General features: G+C 41.8%; 1 pseudogene; it reads right to left on the minus strand.

Annotated features, from left to right (window-relative positions):
• Positions 1 to 4,247: 4,247 nt before the first annotated feature.
• On the minus strand, positions 4,248 to 7,866 carry LOC116813836 (proteasome subunit alpha type-2-like; annotated as a pseudogene).
• Positions 7,867 to 13,720: the final 5,854 nt, after the last annotated feature.

A 13,720-nucleotide genomic window follows, 5' to 3' on the forward strand; every position in this document is an offset into this window, starting at 1 on the left:
GTAGGCGGGGTTCTGTGCCTATAAATGGGGTGGGGTAGGCGGGGTTCTGTGCCTATAAATGGGGTGGGGTAGGCGGGAGTGGGGGTTGGGTGGGATGTGAGTGCGTCATCTGTTGCCTGGTTACAGGGATCTGTTCCCTCTCCCTGGTAATTTGGGAAACTAAAGCACACTGTAGTTTCCACTGCATCGGAATGGACTCCGAGCTTCCTCATTTTTCCTTCTTCATTTCCCCAGCTACTAGGTTACCGATTTAGCTTGTTTCATCACATTATATGTATGACAATTGTTTGAGTCATTAGTTTTTCTTTTACTTTCTTTGAAAGGCAAATTAAAATCAGTGTTAGGAAGACACAACCTAAAAGTAACAACTTACGTAGGATGAATTGCATCCCAGAAATATGGGCATCTATCCAGTTTCAAAGGCCTTCCACTGAAAGAAAGTTTTCCATGAAAGAAAAAAAGTCTTAATCTTTTGAAATCTTGTTTTAATTACTCATTTAATAAGCTTTCTACGACATCCTGTCCTGGAAATATCTGGTAACAGGGAATGGAATTGAAGCTACTAATTCAACTTTCTGTAGTCAGTAGATAATAACCACAGATCAGAAGCACCTGTGGTCGGGCGCTAGATTTTTTTTTTTTTCTCTCTCTCTATTTCTTGGCACTTAGCCCAGTGCCTGAGTTTCATGAGTGGTGCAAGGTCAGAAACAAACAGGTTCACGCACATTTGTGTCTTCCCACAGTGTAAGACTTTTATTGATGCTATTTCAATCACAAAAGCCACAAGCGGCATGGAGTTCCCAAAGAGGTGAGTCTCCCTAGTATTTCCTGTTCACTCATGAGTCAGAGCTGTGGGCACACAGGCTCAAGCCACTTCACAAGTCAGTCAACATTGCAGACCGTACATAATAGTACACTTACTCAATATATAAATGAATAGATTAAACATTCCACAAAGTATTTTTTAAAATCAAGAGAAAAGAAGTAGGAGAACTAGGACTGGAAAAGAATAGGTCTGGTTAACAAACCACTCCAGGGAGCACTAGGAAGATGCAAAGAATCTCCTGGTTTGGGTTGGGTGGTTGAGAGGACTTTCAAGGAAGAATCTTTCATGTGGCAGAGGCTTCAGTGGCAGATTCTGAGTTCTTATGAGTGACAGCAAGACAGTGTCAGTTAAGATGGCCGTTTGGAGCTGCTGAAGGTCTGCTCTTTTTATGACCAGAGTCCTCTAGTGAGGACTGATAGTGGAAGAGTATGCTTGGTTATGTCCTTATCTGGTTGAATGTAGTTTTTATTTTTATTTTCTGTTTATTAAGCAAAACATCTTATCCTTGTTGACAAAGTCCCCTATGAAATAGCAAATTGAGGCCAGGCACAGTGGCTCACGCCTGTAATCCCAGCACTTTGGGAGGCCAAGGTGGGCAGATCACCTGAGGTCAGGAGTTCGAGACTAGCCTGGCCAACATGGTGAAACCTGTCTTTACTAAAAATACAAAAATTAGCTGGGCCTGGTGGTACACGCCTGTAATCCCAGCCACTCGGGAGGCTGAGGCAGGAGAATTGCTTGAACCCAGAAGGTGGAGGTTGCAGTGAGCTGAGATCATACCATTGCACTCCAGCCTGGATGACAGAGCAAGACTCCATCTCAAAAAAAAAAAAAAAAAAAAAAGCAAATTGAGTCTTTTTCTAAGATGGAGTTACATAATTATGTCCAAGGTGCTCTATACACTGAGCTCTAATTGGGCTGCAGAACACGCCTACCAAATTGAAAGACTTTCCAGTTTTATTAACATTTTTCCTAATGGATATTCCCTCCCTACAATTTCTTAAAGGTATGATCCAGCAATTCCCTAATTTTTAAAATAGTTTTAGTATTAATTGTTCTTTCTTTCCAGAAGTAAATAATGACTTTACTTCTCCTGGAAGTCAAGTCTCTCCTCTTACTTTAAGTAAATAAGTTTAAATTGTCAACATTTCCAGCAATGGAGATTTTTATGTTAAAAAGAGACGCGTAAGAGTCCGTCTTTTTGATTGCTCAAAACAAAGTCTAGATTTGGGCATGAATGTTATTTTAATTTCCAGGTGGAATGTGATTGATTATTCTCAGCCTGTTTGAAAAAGAAATTTTAGGCTTTATTTCTATCATTTAGACAGACCCTAAGTGTTGATTGTAGAAAATTAGAAAATACATGTAAGCAAACATAATTAATAGATAATCGGAGTCAACAATTATCTTGCTATCCAGTGATGACAATTGTGTACAATTCCATGTATATCAGCAGACAGTGTAGGAGAGTGGAATTACCAGTGGCTTACCCACAAGTTTACCTGGATTTGTGTCTCAAGTTGACCACTTCCTGGAAACATTTTTACCTTTTGTTGCCTCAGATTCCTCATCTATAAAATGGGGCTAACAATGGTACTTTCTTCATGGGCTTTTTGTGAGGATTACATGGAATAATGTATACATGAAAGGCTTGGCAACAGACAAAAATGCTCTCGAAGCTCTTTTTACTATTATCCTTCCTTTTTTTTTTTTTTTGAGATGGAGTCTTGCTGTGTCGCCCAGGCTGGAATGCAATGGCATGATGTCGGCTCACTGCAAGCTCTGCCTCCCGGGTTCCCGCCATTCTCCTGCCTCAGCCTCCCAAGTAGCTGGGACTATAGGCACCTGCCACCACACCCGGCTAATTTTTTGTATTTTTAGTAGAGATGGGGTTTCACCAGATAAGTCAGGATGGTCTTAATCTCCTGACCTCGTGATCTGCCTGCCTCGGCCTCCCAAAGCACTGGGATTACAGGCATGAGCCACCATGCCCGCCCTATCCTCCCGTATTTTTTGCTATGCATATATACATTTAAAATAAAATCAGATTGTACCATGTATATTGATAATGATTGATATGTTTTCCACTTACTAATATATAACAAATATCTTTTAAAAACAATCACATAGTAATCTATTTTTTGGACATGCCAAAATACATTTAACCAATATCTTATTTATTTATTTTTTTGAGACGGAGTCTCACTCTGTTGCCCAGGCTGGAGTTCAGTGGTGTGATCTCAGCTCACCGCAACCTCCGCCTGCAGGGTTTAAGCAATTCTTCTGCCTCAGCCTCCCAAGTAGCTGAGACTACAGGCATGCACCACCATGCCTGGCTAATTTTTTGTATTTTTAGTAGAGACGGGGTTTCACCATGCTGGCCAGGCTGGTCTCGACCTCCTGACCTTGTGATCCGCCCGCCTCAACCTCTCAGAGTGCTGGGATTACAGGCGCAAGCCACCATGCCCAGCCATATCTTATTTTTTCAATGTTTTTATGTTAATAATCTGAGTTAATATTTAGTTGGGTTTCTTTTTTACTGAATTACTTTTAATATTTTAAAAAGTAGTAATAATTTAAGTGACTGGATTTTGATTTTTTTTTATGCCTTTTGCTCTTTTTCTTAGTAGCAGAGAGAATTTCCATTTTTTAGTGGAAATTTACAGAATATGACTGTGATACTTCCACTTTATAGAGTCTTTAAGTAGGCAGATTAATACTTTACAAACAAAAACTACCAGCCTGAAACCTAGCCTCTGACCCTTCCTAGTTCATCTACTGCTGAGCTTCCTGCCCTGCCAAGACACTCTCCCAGCTCCCTGCCACCCCACTTTGGCTGTCTCTTGCTAGCCCACTGCCTTTCTTATCTCTGGTCCGAAGAATAAGCTGGTTATGCCATCACATGCTTCCCAATGGGGCTAGGCTGTCATGCATCACTGCTCACAGCTTTGCCAGTGCAAGTTCAGCCAAGAAGTGATCTAATTCCAGAGTGAGCTGAACCACAGAGTCCCCCAGAGGTAAGTAACCATGACCAACAGATTCATTTGGGCTGCCAAGTTCTCACTTCTTTGTTTTTTGTTGGGAAGGGGTTTATTATTATGATTTACAAGTGTCATTTTAGAAACATCAGTCCATTTAAACCATGTAGAAATAAGTTTTTGAAAAGTCTGAAAAACAGAACATATTTTAAACATGTTTTTTGTTTTTGTTTTTTTTGAGACGGAGTCTCACTGTCACCCAGGCTGCAGTATAATGGTGCGATCTCGGCTCACTGCAACCTCCACCTTGTCAGCGTCCCAAGTAGCTAGGATTACAAGCGTCTGCCACCAAGCCCAGCTAATTTTTGTATTTTTAGTAGGGACAGGGTTTCACCATGCTGGTCAGGCTGGTCTCGAACTCTTGACCTCAGGTGATCCACCCGCCTTGGCCTCCCAAAATGCTGGGATTACAGGCATGCGCCATCATGCCCAGCCATAAACATGTTTAAGTAGATAGATTATCTGAAATTCCAGATTGTTCAGTCATTTCATTGTTGTGCTATGACAGCCAAGTAATCCTTAACTTCAGTTGGAGTAATCTTCCAAATCAGCTTCATTGCAGATTCCAACTTCTATGTTATCCTCTGTCATTTGCCCTTCAAAGCTTTCCTTGAGGTGTTAAAATGGCTGTATTGAAAAAAAGAATCAAATTGTAAAATAGTAAAATATTTGAAGAGATTTATTCTGAGCCAAATATGAGTGACCAGAACCCATGACACAGCCCTAGGAGGTCCTGAGAACATGTGCCTATGGTGCAGCTTGGTTTTATACCTTTTAGGGAGACATGAGACTTCAGTCAAATACATTTAAGAAATACATTGGTTTGGTCCAGAAAGGCAGGACAACTTGAAGGTTGGGGTGATGGACTTCCAGTTATAGGTAGATTTAAAATGTTCTGGTTGACAATTGGTTGAGTTTATCTAAAGACCTGGGATCAATAGAAACGAAGTGTCTGGATTGTAGAAGAGGTTGTGGAGACCAAAGTTTTATCATGCAGATGAAACCTCCAGGTAGTAGGCTTCAGAGAGAATAGACTCTAAATCTTTCTTATCAAACTCAGGGTCTGTATTGATGTTAATGCCACAGAGGTATAATGAGGCCTGTCTGACCCCGACTTTCCATCATGGCCTGAAGCAGTCTTTCAGGTTAGGAGTGCCCTGACAGAGGAAGAAGTCCATTCAGATGGTTAGGGGGGCCTCAAAATTTTATTTTTGGTTTACAGCTATATGAATGCATCTTCAAGCTCCAGATCTTCATTATATCTTTTCTCAGCATTTTCCCATTCACATGGTTCTTTGCTGTGGTTTTCCAGCAAAGTAAGCTCTGGATGGATCTGACTGAAATAAACATGGTCATCCCTCATTCCAACCACAGATAAACAACTCCAAATGGACAAACACCACTTGAGTGAGTGTGTTCTTGGGTTACAGAAACTACTCTCTGTACCAGCCAAGCTATGGAAATGGTTTCTTGGTGATGTAGGATTTTTCTTCTTGGTCACTTTGCAGGCCAGGGGATCCTCAGCTGGTGACACCCCTCCCGGCCCTCACTTGGCCACACTGGCATGCCCCAGCTTGCGTGTGTTATAGCTTGTACCTGTGTTTGGCAGTTCTCGAGGTCTTGTACTGCACCCAAGAAGAATGAGGATATGCTGGATGTTGAAGGGTGAGGAGGGTGGAAAAGAATTTTATTGAGTGATGGAACAGCTCCCAGTGGAGAGGGGATGCGGGGGATGGTCCCCCACCTCACCATTGGGTGGTTCTCTCCTCCCTGTGTGGCTGGGTCCAGGGCTTTTTATGGGCTCAGAATAGGGGTGGGGCCCACTGTAGGTAGTATTGGAAAAGGCAACGTTCAATTGGTTAAAAGGCATTATTCAGAAAGAATCAATTGGGAAGGGCAGGCAAACAGGAACAAAAGTTCTCACTCAGTCTCAGGTTTAATCCAGGGCCAGCAGTCTGGTCTTTCAGCCTTCAGGCTGTTTTTGGCTTGAAGGTGGGATTTTACTGGGGTTTGTATCCCCAGGTCCTGGTGACCTCAGCAGGGTGCCACCCATTGGTGCCAATGTGGCTTTTACCCATGTTAACAGGGAGGCCTAGTGGGTAGGAATTATCCGCATTCACCTACACATTGTCCTGTCCTCCCTCCTCTTGGTAATCTCATCTATTCCATGGATGCTAGCATGACCTTTATCCATGAAATGGGTTGGGGGAACTAACCAGCAGGAATTAGTCATGCTCACCTGCGCTGTGCCCCTTGACTTCTGTTATCGCCTGCCTTTGGATCACTCTGATGTAGTTTTCCTTTCTAGGAATTCAACCTGAAGCTCCAAATTGAGTTTGGGGCAAGAAGCTGCCTCAAGAGGGTTCGTGGATGCATTAAATTAAGTCCTACATGGCCCTCACCAGACTGCAGCCATCAGCCAGTGGGGCTGCTCCTTCACTGCTTCCTTATCATAAGCCCAATGCTAAGGTAAAGCATGGAACTGAGTCTTCCTCAAACAAGGGAGTGAAAGGGAGAATTGGGGTCCTGGCCTAGTAAAATGCCTTTCAAAAGGAAAAAATCCTCTAGCATAGAAAAAGCTCCCTGTATTTGCGGCACTGTGTTAACTCCTGACATGGTGGAGAAAAGAAAAAAACAGCTTAAGTGCAGGGTGGGGAAGGTGCCTGGGGGAAAAAGCCTCTTGATCTATGCAATTGAGTTCCTCCAAAAGGGAGAGAAATTCTTAATCTGTGCTTCCTCTTTGCCTCTAAGAATAGACAGAAACTGCATTGTTCTGAATTGCACATCTGATGGCTGGGCCAAACGCTCTTTCCACCTAGTAATATCTCTGTAGTTTGCAACAACACTCTTAACATTGTAAGGGAGATAGTGCTATGACATCTGTGAAAAAAAAAAAGAAGGAAAATGCTATAGGAAAGACTGGATTGGAATGAGGCTGACATTCCCAACCCCAGAGATGACGGAGGTGGGGGTGTCGGGGTCCTCTCCAGCATCCTGTCCTCTTAGTTGCGCCATTGCTCTTAATTGGCTCACCAGAGGTTTGGTGCTTCATCTGCCTTCAGAAAAGAGTCTGAGGACAAGAAGCCTTGGAAAAAAGTGAAGTGTCTACGTCCGCATTTACTCACCCTTCAGGTATCCTGGGTGATTCCCCAAAATGATGTAGGATTTTTCTTTTCAGTCAGTTTGCAAGCCAGGGACCCCCAGCTGGTGATGCCCCACCTGGGCCTTGCTCAGCCACACTGGCATGCCCCAGCTCGCCTGTGTTATAGCTTGTACCTGCGTTTGGCGGTTCCTGAGCTCTTGTACTGTGCCCAAGGAGAGGGGAGAATAATTATATTGAGCAACTGAACAGCTCTCAGTGGAGAGGAGACGTGGTGGGTGGTCCCCCAGCCCTGCAGTCAGGGAGTTCTCTCCTCCCCACATGGCCAGGTCCAGTGCCTTTTATGAGTTCAGAATAGGGGTGGGGCAGGCCATAGGTAGTATTGGAAAAGGCAACATTTGATTGGTTAAAAGGCATTATTCAGAAAGAATCGATTGGGAAAGGGCAGGCAAACAAGAACAGAAGTTTTCACTCTGAGTTGTGGGTTTCATCTGGGACCAGCAGTCTGGTCTGTCAACCTTCAGGCTGTTTTTGGCTTGAAGGTGGGGTTTCACTGGGGACCCGCGCCTATCTGCCTATCTGCATTTGGCTGCTTCCTGTCGTTATCATTGGTACACAGATATTACAGTATTGCTGAGCTGTTTTTGAATCCCATGCACAAGCACTCTGATCTGGATCCGCGCCACTGTGCACCAAACCACTAGGCTTGGTAATGGGTTCTACTTTGTGTGCACTTTGCTCATCATACAGAATGGATTTCTGTGTCTTCTCAGTGCATTTGCAGCTGTAATTCCCACTGAAGGGGCTCCTCCCTCTACAGCAGCTAAAGCATATTCAGTCTGGACGAGTGTACCAGATGGGCTGAGTGTAGTCAGCAAGAAGCTGTACCTGTGCTCTGCCATCTTTACCTGGAGAGCCAAAGCACATCCCCTCACTTTTCTTCTCTGGCTCCCAACCTGACTTTAACTGTGTTTTCCCTCTGTGCCTCTGTGCAAAATACCAAACACAAGTACTGGAGATCCAATTCCAGACTGGCGGTGTGAGAAGTTTCTCAGACCTGCTTCCCAATGAAACATCAGTAATTGGTGAAAATTATTAGGAAAAAAACCCCAACACTTAGAGTCACTGGAGATTGTCCAGAGGACATACAGCAAATGAATAAGTATTTATTCAAGTAAATCTACTAAATTTTGGACAGTGAGAGTCTGCAACACTTGATCTGCTCCCTGCCTCCCACTACCCTCAAACTCCATGTGATGGAAGATCCACTGCAGGTTGGGTGGCCAAGAATATGGAGCCCCAGCTCCCAGTCTCTCCCAGAGTTCAGGCTGCCAGCGTTTCTCTCATCCCCTTCTCCATGTGGCAGAGGCTAAATTCTCAGTGAGTACAGCCAAAGAGCTGGGGACTCCCGTCCTTCACTCAGCTCTCTACTGCTACCCTAGACATGACAGGTTGAAAACACTAGGCCCCAATTGCTTTTGCCCTGGCTTGCTTATAGGACAGATGTTGCTCACTGGAAGAGGCAAGCCAAGAAAACTAGGTGCTACTGCCCCGTCCAGCATGCTGCTCATAAAACAAGGGTGTCATTTTGAAAGAAGTGTGCCACTGTCCCCACCCCCAGCTCCGGAGCAGTGGTACACAGGTTTTGCCCAGGGAGAGCAGGCCATAAGAAGAGAGAGCTCTGGCTGGGCACGATGGCTTATGCCAGCACTCCTAGCACTTTGGGAGGCTGAAGCAGGCAGATTGCTTGACCTTAGGAGTTCAAGCCCAGCCTGGGCAACATGGCAAAACCCTGCCTCTACAAAAAATACAAAAAAAAAAGCTGGGTGTGGTGGTGCGTGCCTGTAGTCTCAGCTATTTGAGGAGCTGAGGTGGGAGGATTGCTTGAGCCCAGGAGGTCAAGGCTGAAGTGAGCTGAAATCACACCACTGCACCCCATCCTAGGTGACAAAGTGAGACCTTGACTCTAAATAAATAAATAAGAGAGAGAAAGAGCATGAGCTCTGAGCTATCTCTAAATAAATTGACTTTATCTTAAGAAAAATGTGAGGAAGTTGATGCCTGAGGGCTCTCTGGAAAACAATGGAAGTTAAGGTGATAAGCAATTAAGAGGTAGCCCCAGGGGAGCTATGAGCTAACACAGGTCAGCTGATTTACCAAAGAGACAAGGGGAGGGATGGGGGAGAAAGCTAAGAAGATCCTTCCTGGGGTTGGAACAAACCTCAAAGACTAGCCTCAAAAACCACTCCTGCAAATAGACCCAGATTTAATTGGATCCAACTGTAATTTATGCTGCAGGACATCCGGGACATTATCAAAAACAATAGAGCAATCAACATGCAATTAGTGGAGCCTAACAGCTGGATGTGATACCAACAGAGGCGGACAGCTTAACAGAGAGATCAGGGAAAGACACAAAGAAAGCCTTGCTAAAATCACTGTCACTTCTGGGTGACTGTGCAAATGTCCAAGACCATGTCCTCTGAAGATCAACTTCAGAGGCTTCACTGTGGAGACAATAGACTTTCTTGAAATAGCCCTGCCATGTCACTAAAAAATAAGAAAACAACAAAAAGTAGCTCTATAGGTTTGCAGGGAAGAATCAGTATATAGCGTTCTTAAAATATATTATTCAATAGTCTAGTTTTCAACAAAAAAAATTGCAAGATATGCAAAGAATCAGGAAACTGTGACTCACACACAGAGGGGAAAAAAAGCAGACAACCAAAACTGCCTGTGAGAAGGCCCATATGTCAGACTTGACAAAGACTTCAAACTAGTTATTATAAATATGTTCAAAGAACTAAAGGAAACTATGCTTAAAGAAGTAAAGAATAATATGATGACAATCTCATCAAATAGAGACTATCAATAAAGATATATATATATCAACCAATAATTTGGTTGTTACACATTTTAACTCAAGAATTTTCATTTGGTTCTTTACATGCATATGTGTATATATATATACATATACATATACACACACATACACATATATATTTATTTAAATACATAAATTTATATTACACATAGTGCAGCATATGCAAAGATGTATATATGTAATATCAGTTTATGTATTTACATAAATGTACATATATGTACATATACATATATGTATGTATGTTTGTATGTAAATAATGAACCAAATCAAAATTCTAGAGTTGAAATGTAAAACACCAAGGTGAAAAATTTATTAGAGGGCCTCAAGAGTAGATTTGACAGAATAAAGAATCAGCAAACTTGAAGATAGATCAATAGAGATAAGGCAGCCTGAAGAGTGGAGAAGAAAAAAAATGAAAATAATGAATATGAACAGATTATTAGAGAAATGTTGGACATCATTAAATGCACCAAAATATGCATGATTGGAGTACCAGAATAAAAGGAGAGAGAGAGAAAGTAACAGAAGAAACACATTTAAAAACTTATGGCTTAAAAGTTCCCAAATTTGATGTAAAACATTAATCTTGAAAAACAACCTGGCCAGAGAATAACACATTTGGAGGACTCACATCCCTATTTCAAAACTTAATACAAAGCTATAGTAATCAAGACTGTGTGATACTGGCATATGGATAGACATACAGATCAATAGAATTTAAATGAGAGTCCGGAAATAAACTCTCATATTTATAGTCAATTGATTTTTAGCAAGGGTGCCAAGACAATTCAGTTGGGGGAAAGGCAGTCTTTTCAACAAATCGTGCTGGTACAACTGTAAAGCCTCATGCAATACAATGAAGTTGGATCCTTTCTTACTTCATACACAGAAATGTATTTAGTATGGATCATGGAGCTAAATGTGAAAGATAAAACTATAAAATTCTTAGAAGAAAATGTAGGAGTAAATCTTTGTGACCTTGCATTATGCTAAGCCTTCTTAGATTGATGCCAGAAGTACAAGTGACAAAGTAAATGATAAATTGGACTTCATCAATATTAAAATTTTGGGCTTCAATGGACATCATTAGATTGGATAAAATATTTCTAATTTGACATCCACAGAATTGATATTTATAAATCATATATATGGTAAATGACTTGTATTTATTAGATATCGACAGAGTCTCTTGGTCACCCAGGCTGGAGTGCAGTGGCATGATCATAACTCACTGCAGCCTCTACTCCTGGGTTCAAGTGATCCTCTTGCCTCAGCCTCCTGAGTAGCTGGGACTACAGGCACACACCACCATGACTAGCTAATTTAAAAAAAAATTTTGTACAGACAGGGTCTCCCTGTGTTGCCCAGGCTGGTCTTGAACTCCTGTTCTCAAGTGATCTTTCTGCCTCAGCCTCCCAAAACACTGGGATTACAGGTATGAGCCACTGAGCCTGGCCAGTGATTTCTTTTGAATAATGTCTTTCTCTCAATGCTGCTGATATGACAGCAGCAACATTAATTAGTTTCCTTGTACTCTCTTCTTGACACACTTAAAGACTCATCTATCCCATGAAGCTTTCTTTTTCTTTTCAAGCAATTCTATGTTACATTAGAATATCTTCTTGCAGAGGTTACAAGATCCTATATTATTGTTTGATACTTTTTATGTATTGAATTTGATGATATTAATGTCTGCATATCAACTACATCACATTATTATTATTATTATACTTTAAGTTCTGGGATACATGTACAGAATGTTCAGGTTTTTTACATAGGTATACCTGTACCATGGTGGTTTGCTGCACCCATCAACCTGTCATCTACAATAGGTATTTCTCCTAATGCTATCCCTCCACTAGCCCCCAACCTCCTGACAGGCCCCGGTGTGTGATGTTCCCCTCCCTGTGTCCATGTGTTCTCGTTGTTTAACTCTCACTTATGAGTGACAGCATGCGGTGTTTGGTTTTCAGTTTCTGTGTTAGTTTGATGAGAATGATGGTTTGCAGCTTCATCCATGTCCCTGCAAAGGACATGAACTCATTCATTTTATGGCTGCATACTATTCCATGGTGTATACGTGCCACATTTTCTTTATCCAGTCTATCATTGATGGGCATTTGGGTTGGTTCCAAGTCTTTGCTATTGTGTATAGGGCTGCAATACATACAAATGTACATGTGTCTTTATAGTTGAATGATTTATAATCCTTTGGGTATATACCCAGTAATGGGATTGCTGAGTCAAATGGTATTTCTGGTTCTAGATCCTTGAGAAATCGCCACACTGTCTTCCACAATGGTTGAACTAATTTACACTCCCACCAACAGTGTAAAAGCGTTCCTGTTTCTCCACATCCTCTCCAGCATCTGTTGTTTCCTGACTTTTTAATGATCACCATTCTAACTGGCATGAGATGGTATCTCATTGTGGTTTTGATTTGCATTTCTCTAATGACCAGTGGTGATGAGCTTTTTTTCATATGTTTGTTGGCTGCATAAATGTCTTCTTTTGAGAAGTGTCTGTTCATATCCTTCACCCACTTTTTGATGGAGTTTTTTTCTTTTTCTTGTAAATTTGTTTAAGTTCCTTGTAGATTCTGGATATTAGCCCTTTGTCAGATGGATAGATTGCAAAAATTTTCTCCCATTCTGTAGGTTGACTGTTTACTCTGATGATAGTTTATTTGCTGTGCAGAAGCTCTTTAGTTTAATTAGATCCCATTTGTCAATTTTGGCTTTTGCTGCAATTGCTTTTGGTGTTTTAGTCATAAAGTCTTTGCCCATGCCTATGTCCTGAATGGTATTGCCCAGGTTTTCTTCTAGGGTTTTAATGGTTTTAGGTCTTATGTTTAACCCTTTAATCCATCTTGAATTAATTTTTGTATAAAGTGTAAGGATGGGGTCCAGCTTCAGTTTTCTGCATATGGTTAGCCAATTTTCCCAACACCATTTATTAAATAGGGAATCCTTTCCCTGTTGCTTGTTTTTGTAAGGTTTGTCAAATATTAGATGGTTGTAGATGTGTGGTGTTATTTCTGAGGCCTCTGTTCTGTTCCATTGGTCTATATATCTGTTTTGGTACCAGTACCATGCTGTTTTGGTTACTGTAGCCTTGTTGTATAGTTTGAAGTCAGGTGGCATAATGCCTCCAGCTTTGGTCTTTTTGCTTAGGATTGTCTTGACAATGCGGGCTCTTTTTTCATTTCATATGAAATTTACAGTATTTTTTCTAATTCTGTGAAGAAAGTCAATGGTACCTTGATGAAAATAGCAATGAATCTATAAATTACTTTGGACAGGGCCAGGCGCGATGGCTTATGCCTGTAATGCCAGCACTTTTGGAGGCCAAGGTGGGTGGATCACCTGAGGTCAGGAGTTCGAGACCAGCCTGACCAACATGGAGACTTCGTCTCTACTAAAAATTAGCCAGGTGTGGTGGTACATGCCTGTAATCCCAGCTACTCGGGAGACTGAGGCAGGAGAATTGCTTGAAACTGGGAGGCAGAGGTTGTGGTGAGCTGAGATTGCGCCATTGCACTCTAGCCTGGGCAACAAGAGCAAAACTCCATCTCAAAAAAAAAAAAATTACTTGGGGCAGTATGGCCATTTTCACAATATTGATTCTTTCTACCCATGAGCATGGTATGTTTTTCCATTTGTTTGTGTCCTCTCTTATTCCCTTGAGCAGTGGTTTATAGTTCTCCTTGAAGAGGTCCTTCATGTCCCTTGTAAGTTGTATTCCTGGGTAATTTATTCTCTTTGTAGCAATTGTGAATGGGAATTCACTCAGGATTTGGCTCTCTGTTTGTCTATTGTTGGTGTATAGGAATGTTTGTGATTTTTGCACATTGATTTCGTATCCTGAGACTT

This window comes from Hylobates moloch, unplaced genomic scaffold (assembly GCF_009828535.3).
Source record: "Hylobates moloch isolate HMO894 unplaced genomic scaffold, HMol_V3 SCAFFOLD_9, whole genome shotgun sequence".
In the NCBI taxonomy this organism is placed as follows: Eukaryota; Metazoa; Chordata; class Mammalia; order Primates; family Hylobatidae; genus Hylobates; species Hylobates moloch.